Genomic DNA, 6,000 nt, shown 5'->3' on the forward strand with positions numbered 1-6,000 from the left:
AAGTAAAAGAACGTTGAACCTGGGATCGAGAGTCACTCCTAAAACTAAGAGAAGTCCTAAATCCTAATCCTAAAGAGAGAGGAGAGAACCTCTCTCCAACTAAACCTAAATCATGGAAAGTGACTAAAAATTCGAAGACTCTCTGAATGGATGCATTCTCACACTTCATAACCTCTGGTCTATGCCTTCTGGACTTGGATTTGGGACAAAAAGGGCTTCAGAATCCGCTATGAGCGTTTTCTGCAATTTCTGGTGCGTTGCCTCTGTCACGCGTCCGCGTGGGTCACGCGGTCGCGTCGATTGGAGTTTTCTTTGTCGCGCGGTCGCGTCAGTCATGCGGTCGCGTCATAGGTGTTCTTTTTTAGGCGCGCAGTCGAGTCAGTCATGCGGCCGCGTTGCTGCTTCTTCGCGCTTGGCACGCGGCCGCGTCGTCCATGCGGTCGCGTGGATGCCAGTTTCTCCAAAACTCTATTTTACGCTTTCCTTCCATTTTTGTATGTTTCCTTTTCCATCCTTTAAGTCATTCCTGCCTTAGAAGATCTGAAACTACTCAACACACTAATCACGGCATGGAATGGAAATAAAGGTAATTAAAATAATTAATCTTAAAGCATAGGAAACATGTTTTTCACATACATCACATAATAAGGAAGGGAAAGTAAAACCATGTAATTAATATGAATAAGTGGGTGAAGGATTGAATAAATCACTTAAACTAAGCACAAAATATATCACAAAATATGGGTTTATCAGACCTGCATGCCACAAGCACATGGTTAGGGACAGCTTGATTTAGCCGCTTAGGCTAGGATTTACTTCCTTGGGCCCTCCTATCCACTGATGCTCAAAGCCTTGGATCCTTTTCACCCTTGCCTTTTGGTTTTAAGGGCTATTTGCTTTTTCTTTTTCTTGATCCAATGATTCCTTGTAATTTTTTTTCACTACTTTTTCTTGCTTCAAGAATCAAATTCATGATTTTTCAGATCAACAATAATATTTCTCGTGTTCCTTATTCTTTCAAGAGCCAATAATTTTAACATTCATAAAATTCAAGATAAAAAATATGCACTGTTCAAGCATTCACTCAGAAGACAAAAAGTATTGCCACCACATATAATTAATTATAATTTTTCTTATTAAGAACTTGAAAGATATAAATTACCTCTTTATTCTAAAAATCTACTATTTTATTCATATTTGATGATCATGAGAAAAATAAATTATAACTTAATTGAAAATAAAATCAAAATAGATATACTAATTACCACTACTCCTATATAACTTCTAAGGTAAATTCCTATAGTAACAACTATCACAGAGTTAAAGCTAAAGTTAGAACTCAACAACCTGTATTTTGGGAAGTGGATGTTCCTCTAGTCTATGGGGTGCTTGGTCCTTCAAGAATTAATTTCTTGACCCTTGCTCCTCTTGTTCCCTAAGCAATTTGCAAAGCATGCTATTTTGATTATTATGTTCTTCCTTTATTTGGTCCATAGCTTCTTGCAACTTGGAAACAGATGCCTCAAGATGCTCCTAATATTCAAATTGAGGGATTTCTGGGAGGAATTCCTGTGCTCTCCTCTTGATGGGGTCATCCTGCAACTGTTGTTTTTCCATTGATATTTTAGTGATTGGCCACTCAACTGAGATATACTCAGTTATTTCCATCCTCACTCCAGCATCTTTGCAGAGCATAGAAATTAAGCTTGGATAAGCCAATTTGGCATCTTTGGAGTTCTTGTTTGCTATTTTGTAAGTTCACACGAGATTATTTGATGAACTTCTACTTCTCTTCCCAACATGATGCAGTGAATCATCACTGCTCTTTTAACAGTGTCTTCAGAACGGTTGCTAGTGGGCAATATAGAATGCCCAATGAAGTCCAGCCACCTTTGGCGACTAGTTTGAGATCTTTTCTCTTGAGTTGAATTGGGATGCCAGTGGTGCTGGTGGTCCACCTGGCTCCAGGGATGCATATATCCTCTAGAATCTTGTCCAGGCCCTTGTTTGTTCTCACCATTCTCCTATTAAAGGAGTCTAGGTCATCTTTCAGCTGAGGCAGCTTAAAGATCTCCCTGATTTTGTCAGGGTGGATGTGAACAATCTTTCCTCTGACCAAGGTCCGATAGTCATAGAGGGCAGTTCCAGATATTCTCTACCTGTCTGTTTGTCACAGATTAGCATAGAACTCTTGAACCACATTCCTTCCCACTTTTGTTTCAGGATTAGCTAGGATTTCCCAGTTCCTGTTTCAAATTTTCTCTTGGATCTCCGGATATTCATCTTCTTTCAGATCGAACTTGACTTCCAGGATCACTGATCTTAGACCCATTATTTTGTAGTAATGGTCTGAATGTTCTTTGGTTAAAAACTTCCCTTGATTCCAAAGTGGTTTTGGAATACTCTCTTTCTTGCCTCTTGGAGTGGGTTGTTTTCCTTTAGGAGCCATGATCTTAGTGGGTATAGTTTATTGATCACACCAAACTTAGAGGTTTGCTTGTCGTCAAGCAAAAGAAAAGAAATGAGAGGGATAGAAGGAGTGCTAGTGTGGAATGGTGGATGAGAAGGGGGAGGCCGAATGGGGATTTAAAAGGGAGGGGCTGGGTTTTCAAAAATTTTAAAAAGATAAGATAGAAGATATGATTTATGAAAGATAAATATGATAAGAAAAAGATGTAATTTAAAAATAAAAAGTTATGAATGATATTGGAAAAGATAAATCTGAATTTTTATTTTGAAAAAGATTTTAAAAGATAATTGATTTTTGAAAAATTTGAAAAAGAGTTAGATTGGATTGGAAAAAGATTTGTGTTTATGGATTAAGATACATTTGATATCTTTGAAAAAGGGATTTTAGAAATTAGGATTAAAATTTTTGGAATTAAAGGATGCGATTTTGGAACATGTTTATGCAAGAAATCATGAATTGAAACGTAGAAAATTAAAAAAATTGTGAATTAAAAACGAATTAACCTCCTCCCCACCATTATGGCATTAAACGCCCAAACGCTGCATGTTTTGGGCGTTTAACGCCCATCTGTAGCTTCTCCTGGGCGTTCAACGCCCAGCTGTTGCATCTTTCTGGCGTTGAATGCCAGGAACTCCTTTGTCATTGGGCATTTTTCTGAACACCCAAGACGCTGTAAATCTGGCGTTAAACGCCCAGAAGGTGCTTCTTTCTGGCGTTTAATGCCCAGATGGCTATCCTTACTGGCGTTGAACGCCCAGTAAATGCTTTTTTTGGGCGTTCAACGCCCAAAACAGCTCACTGGCTTTTTCACACCAGTGAGCTTCTTTTTGCTGTTTATGCTCTGAATCCTTCTGTAACTCTGTGAACTCATGCAATTGCCATTTTACCTTGAAGAAAATTAATATGAATCTATTTAAATCAATAATTGAAAAATAAACTTTGTTAATGGCAAGGTTGCCTCCCAGCAAGCGCTTCTTTATTGTCTTTAGCTGGACTATTACTGAGCTTTAATCAAGCCTCAGTTTTGAGCATTCTTGTCCAAAATTTCCTTCAAGATAATGTTTGACTCTATGTCCATTAACAATGAACTTTTTGTTAGACTCATTATCCTGAAACTTTACGTATCCATATGGTGACACACTTGTAATCACATATGGACCTCTCCACCAAGATTTTAATTTCCCAGGGAATAATCTGAGCCTAGAATTAAACAGCAGAACTTTCTGCCCTAGCTCAAAGACTCTGGATGACAGCTTCTTATCATGCCATCTTTTTTGCTTTCTCTTTGTATATTTTTGCATTTTCGAAAGCATTGAGTCTAAATTCTTCTAGCTCATTTAACTGGAGCAATCATTTTTCTCCAGCTAACTCGGCATCAAGGTTTAGGAATCTGGTTGCCCAGTAGGCCTTATGTTCCAGTTCCACTGGCAAGTGACAGGCTTTTCAATACACAAGCTGGTATGGAGAAGTTCCTATAGGAGTCTTGAATGCTGTTCTGTATGCCCATAGAGCATCATCCAAGCTTCCTGCCCAATCCCTTCTACGGTTAATGATAGTCCATTCCAGGATTCTTTCAAGTTCTCTATTAGAGACTTTAGCTTGTCCATTTGTCTATGGATGATATGAAGTGGCCACCCTATGGCTAACTCCATATCGAACCAAAGCAGAATAAAGCTATTTATTGCAGAAATGGTGCCCCCATCACTGATTAGTACTCTAGGGATACCAAATCTGTTGAAGATGTGTTTCTGGAGGAATTTCAGCACTGTCTTAGTATCATTAGTGGGTGTTGCTATAGCTTCTACCCATTTGGATACATAATCCACTGCCACGAGAATATAAGTGTTTGAGTATGATGGTGGAATGGCCCCATGAAGTCAATACCCCATACATCAAATAAATCAATCTCCAAGATCCCTTGTTGAGGCATGGCATAACTATAAGGCAGATTGCCAGATCTTTGGCAACTATCACAGTGAAGTACAAACACTCAGGAGTCTTTATAGAGAGTAGGCCAGTAGAAGCCACATTGGAGGACTCTTGTGGCTGTTCGCTCACTTCCAAAATATCCTCCATACTGTGATCCATGGCAGTGCTAGAGGATCTTCTGTGCTTCTTCTTTAGGCACACATCTACGGATTACTCCGTCTGCACATCTCTTGAAGAGATATGGTTCATCCCAAAGATAGTACTTTGCATCCATGATCAATTTCTTTGCTTGCTGCCTACTGTACTCTTTGGGTATGAATCTCACTGCCTTGTAATTCGCAATATCCGCAAACCATGGCACTTCCTGGATGGCAAAGAATTGCTCATCCGGAAAATTTTCAGAGATCTTAGTAAGAGGGAGGGACGCCTCTTCTACTGGTTCTATTCGGGACAGGTGATCTGCTATTTGGTTCTCTGTCCCTTTTCTGTCTCTCATTTCTATATCAAGCTCCTGCAGAAGCAACACCCATCTGATGAGTCTGGGTTTTGAATCCTGCTTTGTGAGTAGATACTTAAGATCAACATGATCAGTGTACGTAATCACTTTTGATCCTACTAAATAAGTTCTAAACTTGTCAATGGCGTAAACCACGTAAAAGCAACTCTTTTTCTGTGGTTGTGTAGTTCTTCTATGCGTTATTTAAAACACGACTGGCATAGTAAATGACGTGCAGAAGCTTGTCATGCCTTTGTCCTAACACTGCACCAATGGCATGGTTACTGGCATCACACATTAATTCAAACGGTAATGTCCAGTCTGGTGCAGAGATGACTGGTGCTGTGACCAGTTTAGCTTTCAGTTCTGTATGCCCATAGAGCATCATCCAAGCTTCCTGCCTAATCCCTTCTATGGTTAATGATAGTCCATTCCAAGATTCTTTCAAGTTCTCTATTAGAGACTTCAGCTTGTCCATTTGTCTATGGATGATATGAAGTGGCCACCCTGTGGCTAACTCCATATCGAACCAAAGCAGAATAAAGCTATTTATTGCAGAAATGAGTGCCCCCATCACTGATTAGTACTCTAGGGATACCAAATCTGTTGAAGATGTGTTTCTGGAGGAATTTCAGCACTGTCTTAGTATCATTAGTGGGTGTTGCTATAGCTTCTACCCATTTGGATACATAATCCACTGCCACGAGAATATAAGTGTTTGAGTATGATGGTGGGAATGGCCCCATGAAGTCAATACCCCATACATCAAATAACTCAATCTCCAAGATCCCTTGTTGAGGCATGGCATAACTATGAGGCAGATTGCCAGATCTTTGGCAACTGTCACAGTGAAGTACAAACACTCAGGAGTCTTTATAGAGACTAGGCCAGTAGAAGCCACATTGGAGGACTCTTGTGGCTGTTCGCTCACTTCCAAAATGTCCTCCATACTGTGATCCATGGCAGTGCTAGAGGATCTTCTGTGCTTCTTTTTTAGGCACACATCTACGGATTACTCCGTCTGCACATCTCTTGAAGAGATATGGTTCATCCCAAAGATAGTACTTTGCATCCATGATCAATTTCTTTGCTTGCTGCCTACTGT

Source organism: Arachis hypogaea, chromosome 5 (genome assembly GCF_003086295.3).
Source record: "Arachis hypogaea cultivar Tifrunner chromosome 5, arahy.Tifrunner.gnm2.J5K5, whole genome shotgun sequence".
Classification (NCBI taxonomy): domain Eukaryota; kingdom Viridiplantae; phylum Streptophyta; class Magnoliopsida; order Fabales; family Fabaceae; genus Arachis; species Arachis hypogaea.